This window comes from Pleurodeles waltl, chromosome 1_1, assembly GCF_031143425.1.
Source record: "Pleurodeles waltl isolate 20211129_DDA chromosome 1_1, aPleWal1.hap1.20221129, whole genome shotgun sequence".
Classification (NCBI taxonomy): domain Eukaryota; kingdom Metazoa; phylum Chordata; class Amphibia; order Caudata; family Salamandridae; genus Pleurodeles; species Pleurodeles waltl.
Window position 1 is genome coordinate 489,143,343 of NC_090436.1, and position 13,940 is coordinate 489,157,282.

A 13,940-nucleotide genomic window follows, 5' to 3' on the forward strand; every position below is an offset into this window, starting at 1 on the left:
GATCCAGGAACAGGACAGAGCACGATGGCAAGAACCCCGCCAAGAAATGAGACCACCCTGATTGTCATCCCACTGTCCCACTTTATAACCCTGTCCATATTGGAACTGCCCCAGCTCCACTTCCTATGCCCATGTGGGAAGTGCACCTGTGAGAGTAATAGACTGGACTCTGCCATGGACATTCCTCCACCATCACCCCTCACCATTTTACCACCCCCTCCAATATTTAGCACTTCAATAAACACCCTTGAACGACAAAACAATCTGGAGTCAGTCTGTGATTTAGAAAATGTGTATTAGCAATTACAGTGACAAAATCCGTTCTCAATAGTAATGTCAACATACCTATGTCACACATTACAAGTCCATGAAGGATGCAAGCAGATGACACACGTTGGTAACCACACCTGTGAAACCGTAAGGGAAATGTACAACTCAGTTACCAAATACTGGTTGAAATTGACAGACAGGATAGAGGTAGAAGTGTGAAAGTACTTGTAGTAGTCAAGAAAGTGTTCTCACCTGTGTGTCACTGGAAATATTGCTGTATGACTGAGTCCCTGTTGTCAATGTCTTCTTCCTCTGCTTCCTCCTCATCACTGTCCACAGGCTCCACAGCTGCCACAACACCGTCATCTGGACCATCCTCCTGCAGAAAAGGCACCTGGCATCGCAAAGCAAGATTGTGAAGCATACAGCAGGCGATGATGATGTGGCACACCTTCCTTGGTGAGTAGAATAGGGAACCACCTGTCATGTGGAGGCACCTGAACCTGGCCTTCAGGAGGCCGAAGGAGCGTTCGATCACCCTCCTAGTCCGCCCATGGGCCTCATTGTAGCTTTCCTCTGCCCTGGTCCTGGGATTCCTCACTGGGGTCAGTAGCCATGACAGGTTGAGGTAACCAGAGTCCCCTAATAGCCACACCCGGTGCCTCTGGAGTTGACCCATCACATAAGGGATGCTGCTATTCCGCAGGATGTAGGCGTCATGCACAGAGCCAGGGAACATAGCATTTACCTGGGAGATGTACTGGTCTGCCAAACATACCATCTGTAAATTCATCGAATGATAACTCTTCCGGTTCCTGTACACCTGTTCACTCCTGTGGGGGGGGCCAGAGCTACATGGGTCCCATCAATGGCACCTATGATGTTGGGGATATGTCCAAGGGCATAGAAGTCACATTTAACTGTACCCAAATCCTCCACCTGAGGGAAAACGATGTAGCTCCTCATGTGTTTCAGCAGGGCAGACAACACTCTGGACAACACGTTGGAAAAAATAGGCTGGGACATCGCTGATGCCATGGCCACTGTTGTTTGAAATGACCCACTTGCAAGGAATTGGAGCACTGATAGCACCTGCACTTGAGGGGGGATTCCTGTGGGATGGCGGATTGCTGACATCAGGTCTGGCTCCAACTGGGTACACAGTTCCTGGATTGTGGCACGGTCAAACCTGTAGGTGATGATTAAATGTCGCTCCTCCATTGTCAACAGGTCCACCAGCAGTCGGTACACCAGAGGATTCCGCCATCTCCTCACATGTCCCAGCTGATGGTGCCTAGGAAGGACAAAAGCGACCACAGAGTCAAGCAACTCAGAGGTATGTACCCACAGCTACACAGAACACGAAACATAATCCAAAAAGTTGTCTGTAGGAGTGTTGAGTCCAGGCCTAGGTATGTGTGAAAATTAGAAAATGAAGCCATGTGGGCCCCTGAAATGGCGGCTGCCTGACCTCTAAAGTGGGACAATGGGATGTGAGGTAACTGCGCTGGCGTTGTACACCATCGCGGTAGGCGGTCGAAGACCACGGCGCAATGCTGCATTGGTTAACATTGGACCCTATGGGTCCCAGGAACCAATGAGGAAGTGCATCGGCGGTGATGATACGCACCGCCGCGGACGTCACCGCCGCGGACGTGACCGCCATTTTCGATCTGTTGAATCACTCGATACCTGATCTGCGACTGGAGAGGACCTATACTGCAAGTGCTGCTGGTACCTCGGTCTGGAAGAGACAATGGCACGTGCATCTGGCGAAAGGGCCCCTGCCTTCACTGCACAGGAGTTGGAGAAGCTCGTGGACGGGGTCCTCCCCCAGTACACGCTACTCTACGGTCCTCCAGACCAACAGGTGAGTACATAGGGTGCAAGTTGTATGGGCTATGCCTGGGTGGAGAGGGCTGATCGTAATAAGGAAGGGGGCAGAGTTCTGTGAGCATGAAGGACTGTGAATACATGTACCACATGACAAGGGCAGGGATGTGGGCCACTCATTTCGACGGTGCAGTTGGTAATGACTTCTCTTCGTCCCCTGTCCATGTCATGTAGGTCAGCGCCCACCAGAAGAAGGATATTTGGCGTGCCATCGCAAGGGACGTCTGGACCCTGGGGGTCCACCAGAGACCAAGCACCCACTGCCGTAAAAGATGGGAGGACATTCGCCGCTGGAGCAAGAAGACGGCGGAGGCTCAGCTGGGGATGGCCTCCCAACGTGGGAGGGGTGCCTGTTGCACCATGACCCCCCTGATGTTCCGGATCCTGGCAGTGGCCTACCCTGAGTTGGATGGGCGCTTGAGGGCATCACAGCAGACACAAGGGGGTGAGTACACTCTCATTCAGCTGACTTTGCGCGCAGTGGAGGGGTCTGGGTGGGGGAGGAGGGCTGTGGGTTTCCCTAGGCCAGGGTGAGTTCCGTAGGCTAGGCCCCTCCGTAATGCAGGCCATGTGCCACTCCACCCCACCTCTGTAGAGTGCCAAGTACAGGTATACATGCCCCTGTGTCATCTATGTGTGCAGATGTCCACCATAGCCATGTAGGCCATATCCCAGGAACTGCATCTGTAGAGCCCAACAGCGCGGCGTAGTGCAGGGGGCTGCTGTGTCTGTATTGTCCGCCAACGGTAGCGGTAAGCCATGCACTCAACCTGTCTTTCTTCTGTCGTCCCCCCCCCCTTTTTGTGCTCTCCCTGTTCTTTTGTGCATCAGCATCATCAGGCGGAGGTACAGTGGAACCGGAGCATGAGGGGGCTGCAGCCCACATGGCCATGGAGGGCCACACCACGGACTCCGAATACACCAGTGGGACGGAGGGCGAGGGGAGCTTCACGGCAGTCACCGGATCAGCAACCAGCGACATGGACTCGTCCTCCGATGGGAGCTCCCTTGTGGTGGCAGCAAAATCTGTTCCCCCCACTTCTACAGGTACAGCCGCCACCCCCCCAACCAGCACCGCCCTCCCAGCAGCCCCTCAGCATGTGCCCCGTGCCCGCTCACCCAGGAGGGTGGGCATCACCTTCGCCCCAGGCACCTCAGCCCCTGCCCCTGTCACCTCTGCTGCCCTCAGTGAGGAGGCCATTGACCTCCTCAGGTCACTCACTGTTGGGCAGTCTACCATTGTGAATGCCATCCAGGGTGTAGAAAGGGAGTTGCAACACATTAATGCGTTCCTGGAGGGCATTCATTCTGGTCAGGCTGCCCATCATCGAACCCTGCAATCTCTGGCCTCAGCACTGATGGCAGCCATTGTCCCTGTGTCTAGCCTCCCCCCTCCAACTTCCTCCACCCAGACCCAATCCCCTGTACCTCTGCCTATCCCAAGCACACCATCAGACCAGCCTGCACACACGTCAACACACAAGGGAAGCTCAGGCAAACATAGGCACCACACATCCCACAGGCACTCACACAAGCATCACCCACATACAGACACAGCAACATCCACTGCCTCCACTGTGTCCCCCTCCTCGTCGTCTCCCTCTTCCCTCCCAGTGTCATCTACACTCTCACCTGCATGCACTACCACTACAGCCACTAGGACTTGCACCAGCACACCCACCAGCTCACCCCGCTCACCTGCACTCACCACCCCCACTAACATTTACACGTCCCCTGTGTCCTCTCCCAGTGTCTGTGATGCCCCCTCCCAAAGTACACAAACGCGGGCACACACACACCCAACATCCATTCACCTCACGACAGCCTCCAGAACATGCACCTGCACCCAAATCATCCAAAGTTACACCTCCTACAACCACCTCCTCTTCCTCCACTCCCAGACCCCCTCCAGCTACCCGTCCCAGTGTTCGTCAGAAACTTTTCCTGAGCAACGTTGACCTCTTTCCCACCACCCCCCCCTCTGATTCATAGGTCCTGTACTAGCACCTCAGCCAACAAATCTCCGGTACCAGTGGTGCCTGTTAGAGGTATGTGGAGTGCACCGGGCACTAGGGCAGCCAGTGTGACACGGAGCCAAAGCACAGCCAGTCCCTCCCCTGTGAAGCACCAGAAGTTGGACAGTGCCCGACGGGATAGGGGGAAGACTCCAGCCGGCAAAGCTGCTCACAAGGGTCCCGGGGGGAGTGTCGACTCAGCTGTGACTCCTCCCAAGGTGGGGAAGGGGCAGAAGAAAGCGCCAAAGTCTGGGAAGAGCAGCACGGCGGAGAAGGCCGCCATCATCCCCGCTGCCCAGGAGGCCTCCGCCAGCCCCATCGTCAGTGGTCAGGAGACTACCGCCAGAGTCAGTGCCCAGGAGGGCAGTCCCATCGTCACTGGTCAGGAGACCACCACCAGAGTCAGTGCCCAGGAGGGCAGTCCCATCGTCAGTGGTCAGGAGACCACCGCAAGAGTCAGTGCCCAGGAGGTCCCCGGCAGCCACAGCCCCACTGAGCAATGAGGGACCACCATGGCAAACACCACTGCACAGGTCAGAGACTGCAAAGTCAAGCAGCGCTGAACAGGGCAAGCACCGCTGAACAGGGCAAAGACCGCCATGGCAAGCACCGCTGAACAGGGCAAAGACCGCCATGGCAAGCACCGCTGAACAGGTCAGAAACTGCAAAGTCAAGCACCGCTGAACAGGGCAAGCACAGCTGAACAGGGCAAAGACCGCCATGGCAAGCACCGCTGCACAGGCCAGAGACAGCAAAGTCAAGCACCGCTGAACAGGGCAAGCACCGCTGAACAGGGCAAAGACCGCCACGGCAAGCACCGCTGTACAGGGCAAGCACCACTGAACAGGGCAAGCACCGCCAGCCCATGTGTGGCAGGGGCAGTGACGGAACGGGGACCGTCACGGGGACAGTGATGCACTCTGGGCACCAGTCCCCCTCTAGAACCAGTGGAGAACAGCATCCACTCCGACTGTCCTTAACAGGATGAAGCACTCTGGGCACCAGTCCCCCTCCAGAACCAGTGGAGACATGCATCCACTCCATCTGTCCTTAACAGGATGAAGCACTCTGGGCACCAGTCCCCCTCCAGAACCAGTGGAGACATGCATCCACTCCGTCTGTCCTTAACAGGATGAAGCACTCTGGGCACCAGTCCCCCTCCAGAACCAGTGGAGCCTGTTATCGACTTGAGAGACTGTGGCTTTGCACTCCCCAGGATAAAGCAGTGGGCAAACCACCCACTGAACAGACTTGAGAGACTGTGGCTTTGCACTCCCCAGGATACATCAATGGGCATGGAGCCCCCTCGTGGATCTGGCGTGGTGCTGTCATCCGGCTGAGGTGACCCCCCACCGTTCCCCCTCAGGTGCCTGTTGTATTTCTATCTGATGCCCCAGCAGTGTTTTCTCCGTTTTGCTCAGGTATCTAGTGTGGGCCTCGCCCATGCATTTTGGGGCCAGTGGTCCACGGACATTGAATGGTGCATACCTGCACTATTAATCGTGATTTATATTTTGTTGAATGTGTATATATATCTGTATATATTAGCTTACTGTATTTTTATACATTACAATGGTCGCACTAATTTCCTTTTGTCTTTGCATTCTTCCGGGGGGGTTGGGGGTTGTTACTGTGTTGTTTGGATATGCATTGGTGTGTGTGTTGTAGTGGGTGAGGGTCGGGGTGGGGGTGGGGTTGTTGCGTGTGTGTGTCCCTGACTTTTGCCTCCCCCCCTCCCCTAAGTCGTAGGTGCAGTACTCACCGTTGTCTTCGGCGCCGGTGTTGATGGTCATCGTACAGGAGCAGGAAGACTATCGCAGGGAGTATTTGGAGTTCCGGCTCCATGGTGCCCTCCTTCCTCGTGGAGTGTTTGAGGTGAGCGTTTTCCCTTTGAAATGGCTGTTTCCGCCGTATTTTTATCCACGGTGAATCCACCCCGGAAAAGGTGGCGGATTGGTAGGTTGTGATACTGTGGGCGGTACTTTGTCTCCCGCCTGTCTGTTGCCGGTGACCGCCGCGCTGCTTGTCTGTACCGCCGTGGCAGTCGGAGTGTTAAAGTGGCTGTCTTTGTTGACGGTTTCCGCCACGGTCATAATTAACTTTTTTTTTCCACCGGCCTGTTTGCGGTCTTACCGCCACTTTAACACCGTCCGCCAGGGTTGTAATGACCCCCATAGTGTGGGACCTCCAATATGTTTAACTGTCCAGGACTGACAGGCAGATAGGGGTGGACCTTCGTGGAATTTCTAATGCTTCATCCAAACTAGAAGCAATGCTAACACTGGGAAGTGGAAGTAGGCTGGTTTCGAATTTTGTACGAAGTCCTAAAAGTAGAAAAAGTCAAAATTCCAATGCCAACCAAGGAAGAATGGGAAGCATAGCTACAGTAAACTTTATCAGAAAGAGAATCTGGGACCACATGTGTTATGGCAGAAGACATCTCAAGGAATGCCAGATTCAAATGAATTCACTTTAATTTTGTGAACAGAAAGTACATGACCCCACAACGCAAAAGTCTGACAGACCCACCTCTTCTACCAGATATGGTGAACAATTGGCATGACGAGTTGACCATTCGTCAAGAGTCTGCCTTGGTTGTTGGAGGCTAACCCTGTAACTAGGGTGACCACCCGTCCGTAAATTTCACGGACTGTCCGTAATTTCGCCCTGCTGTCCGTTGTCCGTGATGAAAGCTTTAACAGACGGCATTTGTCCGTAATTTTAGCTTTCACCTAAAGGGCAACGGATGCAGGGCGAAATTAGGGGCAGAGGAGTTTCCCCAGCTGGGCTGGAAGGCAGGGGGTCTCCTGTGCTCTGAGAGAGGGAGGGGCAGACAGATAAGAAAAGGCCTTCTTGCCAGGGGGTCTCCTTCCCTAAAGACCTGCAAATGTGCCCAACTGGTAAATCTGCAAAAACAAAGGGGCTTGAAAACCTGCATTGACTTTACTGAAAGGAATCACTTGAAGTTTTCTGGTGGCAAATATATTTCTTTCAGAGGGGTATTGTAATGGTGTTCCAAGGTGAGCTGTGGAGTGTGTGGTTTTAATGGAGTGTTATACATTTTTTTATCACTAGGTATAAACTGTATATTATTCAAATCTGTATTTGAGAAGCACTTTTTTTTTATTTAACCGAAATGTATGTGTGCATTTTGTAGCAGCCTTTATTATGATGTAATTGTATTTTCTCACAGTTCTTTCAGGTACCTCTGTACCTCATAGTACTATCCATCATTGGGAAAGCTAATAGGTCTCATCTACGAAAGTGTTATTGGCTTTGCTAATGTGTTTTAGCCATTAGCCATGTTATACACCAGAGTAGCTGCTGTTCAGCATGGCTTAAAGCTAGTGGCATAGTGGTGTGGAGTAGAGTAGCATAGGAGCAGTGGCGTAGAGCCCAGTGGTGCAAAGTACAGTGCAGTGGGGTACAGTGCAGTTGTTTAGAGTGCGTTAGCGTAGAGTGCAGTGGCATGGAGTGGCATGGGACAGAGTAGAGTAGCATAGAGTGCAGTGGAGTAGAGTGGCATACAATAGAGTAGCAGAGAGAGCAGTAGTGTAGAGTGGTGCAGTGGCATAGATTGCAGAGTAGACTCACATTGCAGGGAGTGCAGTGGTGTAGTGTAGTGCAGAGTAGGGCAAAGTGCTGTAGAGTGGAGTGATGCAGAGTAGAGTGGCATAGAGTGGAGTGGTATAGAATGCAGTAGTACATAGTACATTGGTGTATAGTACGGTGGTGGAGAGTGCAACACTGCAGAGTAGAGTGTCAGTGCAGTGATGCAGAGTGGAGTAGAGTGGCACAGAGTAGAGGGCAGTGGCGTACAGTGCAGTTGTTTAGAGTGCATTGGTGCAGAGTGCAGTGGCATAGAGTGGCATGGGGTAGAGTTACATAGAGTGCAGTGGAGTAGAGTGGCATACAGTAGAGTAGCAGAGAGTGCAGTAATGCAGAATGGTGCAGTGTCATAGAGTGCAGAGTAGACTCATGTGGCATAGAGTGTAGTGGTGTAGAGTGGTGCAGAGTGGAGCATTGTAGAGTGGTGTAGAGTATAGTGCCTAGAGTGCAGTGGCATAGAGTAGAGTGGTGTAGAGTGCAGAGTAGAGTGTCAGTGCAGTGGTGTAGAGTGGTACAGAGAACAGTGGCATAGAGTACAGTGGTGCAGAGTAAAGGGCAGTGCAGTTGTTTAGAGTCCACTGGTGTAGAGTGCAGTTGCATAGAGTGGCATTGGGCAGGGTAGAGTGGCATAGAATGCAGTGGAATAGAGTATTTTGGTGCAAAATGCAGTAGTACAGGGCAGAGTGGTGTAGAGTATAGTGGTGGCCAGAGCAGTGTTGCAGAGTGTCAGCTTGCAGTGGTGTAGAGTGCATTGAACTAGAGTGCAGTGGTCAGAGTGGTATAGAGTACAGTGGCATAGAATAGATTGTTTCAGAGTAGAGTGCAGTTGCATAGAGTGGAGAGGTGAAGGGTAGAGTGCAGTGGCATAGAATGCAGTGGCACAGAGTGCAGTGGCATAAAGTAGATTATTTCACAGTAGAGTGAGGTGGCTTAGAGTGGAGAAGTGCAGGTTAGAGTGGAGTTGCATAAAGTGGCATAGAGTGTGATGGCATAGAGTAAAGTAGTGTAGAGTGCCGTGGCATAGAGTGCAGAGGTGCAGAGTAGATTAGAATGATGTACAGTGTACTGATGTAGAGTGCAGGGGCATAGAGTTGAGTGTTATAGAGTAAAGTGCATTAGCATAGAGTGTATTAGCTTAGAGTGCAGTGGCATACAGTGCAGCGTTGCAGAGTGGCAGACAGTGGAGTTGTGCGGATTAGATTGGTGTTGCCTAGACTGGAGTGGTATGGCGTGCAGACGAGCAGAGCGCAGTGGTGTAGAGAGGCGCAAAGTGCGGTGGCTTAGAGTAGAGTAGTACAGAATAGAGTAGAGAGGCATAGTGTGAAGTAGCATAGAGAGCAGTGGCATAATGTGGAGTGGTTCCGAATGGAGAAGAGAACAGTGGCATGGAGTGGCGTAAAGTGGAGTGATACAGAGTAGGGTGCAATTCTGATATATTCTGAAGTCTATGTAAATGTTGTCATGTGGTAGAAAGAACTCTTTCCTAACCCCAGTATCCAGCAAGATTGTTGCATAAATCCTCTCACTTTGAAGTCAGAGAAAGGAAAGTAAACACTAAATTCCCACCGAAGACAGAGCCTGACATTTGACTTTGTTCTTTGAATGCACAGCAAATATGATAAGATAAGAACAAGATTTACAGACCTGTTTACAGAAAGGGAGCACTCAGCAGGATACTGTAAATAAGGTTTTGGCAAGGGAAGGGACGAATTCAAGCTGCATAGCCTAAAACACATAAAGCCAGCAAATTGAAAGCAACAAATTGTGAGTTACAAACCACAAGGCCAATGGCAAGCAACTGGCAGAATGCATTCACAAGGAAGCACTATGAATTTACTTAAAGTGACAGCTGTGGGATACTTTGTGGGGAAAGTCCAGTATTTTAGTCCATATCTTGCAGAGGTTTGGCTACATCAATCACCCAGGTAGTATGACTAGAAGACCTGGAGTGGTTTCCATGTTGCAGGATAGGTCTGTACACCCATTCTATCAGTTTGCCACCATTTCCTATGGTACAGAGCTTCTGGCACACCTCTTGTAGGGTTAGTGCTAGGTAGCAGACATGAAATAGGGACTTTAATGATTATTTAAGGTGATTGTAAGTAAGGAGTTGACCAGGGTGAAGATGGTAGTCTGCCACAAGGGTTTGGAAATTTAGTCGCTCACTGTTCAGAAACAAAGTCCCCAATTTTATGACACCTGCAACATGCCACTGATGGAGTTGCTCTGAGCACAGCCGTCCTGTGCGAGTGGGAAGGCTTAGCAAAGGTAGTGCAGGAGCATAGGGTTTCTTCGTGTCAGTGAGTTTACAGGTTCTGGCAAAGCAAGAGTAAGCCATGCATGATAATCCCGGATGGTGATCCATAGAATGGTCAGTAGGAAACGATGAGCAGTGCATTAAGCCTTCCTTAAAAGTCTTTACTGGTAAACCCCATCTCATGCAGGGAGGTGGGCAGAAAGCCAGTGACCCACCCATTGGACCTGTGCAGCTGAAGAAAAGCATTCTAAGTCCAGAAGATCTAATCCACCCGCAGTCACAGTTAGCTTTAGAGTGGAAAGAGCTCCTGATGGTGCCGCAGCGACCAAATCAGATGTGTGGCCTGTCTGAAGAAGGAATGAAGGACAAGCAGGGGAAGGTTTGCAAAATAATACTATCATTGGGGTAGCACACCATCTTCGCTAGTGCCACATGGCCTCTACAGAAAGCAGAAGAGAAGACCAAAAAGCAAACTGGGCTTGGAGGGACCGTTCGCTCTGCCGAGAATTTAATCCTGGAAATCAGTGTAAGAATGGTAGATATTAATCACTAGGTATCATAAGGTAACTGGTTCCCATTTCAATCTGAGATCTAATTATGTATGAAGGTAAAAACAGTGCCATATGTTAAAGAAACACTAATTACATTTTAAAATTTGTAAATTTTGGTTGTGCAATTTACATCCCAAATATTTTGAAGATTCTATGTGTACTTGACACTTAGGGATAACCCAGATCTCTAGTTTTTGCTTTTGCTCAATTTCAAAACCATGTAAAGACATGGACTAAGCGGGCAATTGCCTTGCACAACCTTGCAAGGGGTCTGGACCCTGCTCACCCTTCACAAGCACTAACAGCGAACCATTGCACCAGAAGAGTTTGCCAAGGTGGATGGGTGTTGATTGTTCAACCACTTGACAGTGCCCCTTCTGTTTCGCTCCTGTGTGCAGACAACTCCCCAGGTACCCAATACCTTCAAATAGTCTTGGTGGACCCATCTTGTCTGATTTTAGGAATTTCCCCACCTTGTTCTTCTCTTCTTTATTTATCCAGTTGTTAGCAACAACCCTTTGAATAAATAGTGCTATGTTAAAAATGAGTACATAAATGCACTGACAACATAGTGAGGCATGGCCTTTCTTGCGTGTGTCTGTAAAACTGACCTTTGTTCTTGAATTTTTGTCCTGAATTTTGACCCTTTGTCCTGAATTTTTGTCCTGAATTTTGACCCTTTGTCCTGAATTTTTTACAGTCCTGTCCAGAATTTGCCTCAATGCCAGGTGGTCACCCTACCTGTAACCTGTTTTAAAAAATGGGGATTATATAGTCACGAACAAAAAGGGAACTAAAGGCCTGACTAGAAACAGCCGTACTTTCAGTATTTATGAAATAACTACGGGTGAACTGCCTGCGCGATTTTCTCACAATATTGTATACATTTTGGCCCATATTTATACTTTTTGACGCTAAACTGCGCTAACGCAGTTTAGCGTCAAAAAATTTAGCGCCGTCTAACGCCATTCCGAAGCGCCATGCGGGCGCCGTATTTATGGAATGGCGTTAGCCGGCGCAAGCAGACCGGCGCTGCCTGGTGTGCGTGGAAAAAAACACGTACACCAGGCAGCGCCGGCGTAGGGGGAAAATGGCGCTAGGGCGTCTTAAAATGGCGCAAGTCGGGTTGACGCTAAAAAATCGTCTTAACCCGATTTGCGCCATTTTTTCGACGCCCAGACGCCATTTACATGACTCCTGTCTTAGTAAAGACAGGAGTCATGCCCCCTTGCCCAATGGCCATGCCCAGGGGACTTATGTCCCCTGGGCATGGTCATTGGGCATAGTGGCATGTAGGGGGGCAGAAATAAGGCCCCCCTATGCCACCCAAAAAAAATTGAAAAATATAAAAAATTATACTTACGTGAACTTACCTGAATGTCCCTGGGGTGGGTCCCTCCATCCTTGGGTGTCCTCCTGGGGTGGGCTGGGGTGGCAGGGGGAGTCCCTGGGGGCAGGGGAGGGCACCTGTGGGCTCATTTTGAGCCCACAGGCCCCTTAACGCCTACCCTGACCCAGGCGTTAAATAGTGGCGCAAATGCGGGGTTTTTTGACCCGCCACCTCCCGGGCGTGATTTTTGCCCGGGAGTATAAATACGACGCATTTGCGTCGCCGTCATTTTTTTAGACGGGAACGCCTTCCTTGCATCTCAATAACGCAAGGAAGGCGTTCATGCAAAAAAATGACGCTATTTGCCAATACTTTGGCGCTAGACGCGTCTAACGCCAAAGTATAAATATGGCGTTAGTTTTGCGCCGAATTTGCGTCGAAAAAAACGACGCAAATTCGGCGCAAACGGAGTATAAATACGGGCCTTTGGCCCATATTTATACTTTTTGACGCTAAACTGCGCTAACGCAGTTTAGCGTCAAAAAATTTAGCGCCGTCTAACGCCATTCCGAAGTGCCATGCGGGCGCCGTATTTATGGAATGGCGTTAGCCGGCGCAAGCAGACCGGCGCTGCCTGGTGTGCGTGGAAAAAAACCACGTAGACCAGGCAGCGCCGGCGTAGGGGGAAAATGGCGTTAGGGCGTCTTAAAATGGGGCAAGTCAGGTTGAGGCAAAAAAAGCGCCTCAACACGATTTGCGCCATTATTTTCGACGCCCAGACGCCATTTAAATGACTCCTGTCTTAGTAAAGACAGGAGTCATGCCCCCTTGCCCAATGGTCATGCACAGGGGACTTCTGTCCCCTGGGCATGGTCATTGGGCATAGTGGCATGTAGGGGGGCACAAATAAGGCCCCCCTATGCCACCCAATTTTATTTTAAAAAAATAAAACATTATACTTACCTGAATGTCCCTGGGGTGGGTCCCTCCATCCTTGGGTGTCCTCCTGGGGTGGGCAGGGGTGGCAGGGGGGGTCCCTGGGGGCAGGGGAGGGCACCTGTGGGCTCATTTTGAGCCCACAGGCCCCTTAACGCCTACCCTGACCCAGGCGTTAAATAGTGGCGCAAATGCGGGGTTTTTTGACCCGCCACCTCCCGGGCGTGATTTTTGCCCGGGAGTATAAATACGACGCATTTGCGTCGCCGTCATTTTTTTAGACGGGAACGCCTTCCTTGCATCTCATTAACGCAAGGAAGGCGTTCACGCAAAAAAATGACGCTATTTGCCCATACTTTGGCGCTAGACGCGTCTAACGCCAAAGTATAAATATGGCGTTCGTTTTGCACCGAATTTGCGTCGAAAAAAACGACGCTAATTCAGCGCAAACGGAGTATAAATACGGGCCTTTATTTTTGGTATGTGTTAAGTACCGATGAAGTTAGCAATGGCTTCTTCCTATATGCTTGTTTTTATGTTAATTTTCCTTGGCCATATGCATTGGATGATTTACTGGATTAACGACTGCGATAAAAATATTGTAATTGTTGGAAAATCATAAATAAAGAATATAAAGAAGTAATTTGTACCACAGAACCTTATAAAAAGTATTTGCTGGTATTGTACGATTTAATGAGACTCGGTTTTTTAAACATGGAAAGGACGTGCTTTCCCTGACAAGCCTATCAGTTGTTCACAGATTCCAGCAATGAACACATATCTCACTGAGTCGTTGCGCTGTTTTACTGTGCGTAAGATTAGGTTTCGAGTGTCCATAAATACACTTTAGATTTGGAATGTTCAATGAAATTTACAAAATTGGTACACTTCGATTGATCAGTGGGCACCTTAAGGAATAATCTTTTGGTAAATAAGAATGTTTGAAGGGATGCTGTGTGAAGCCTTGCTTGTGTAAGCCTCCGCTATGAGTTAGCAAAGTGAAGTGAGAACGCCGGTCCTGTAGGCTCAAAGGTAACAAGCGAGATTTGTGTTTCCCTAAATGAACCAGTCATTTACAT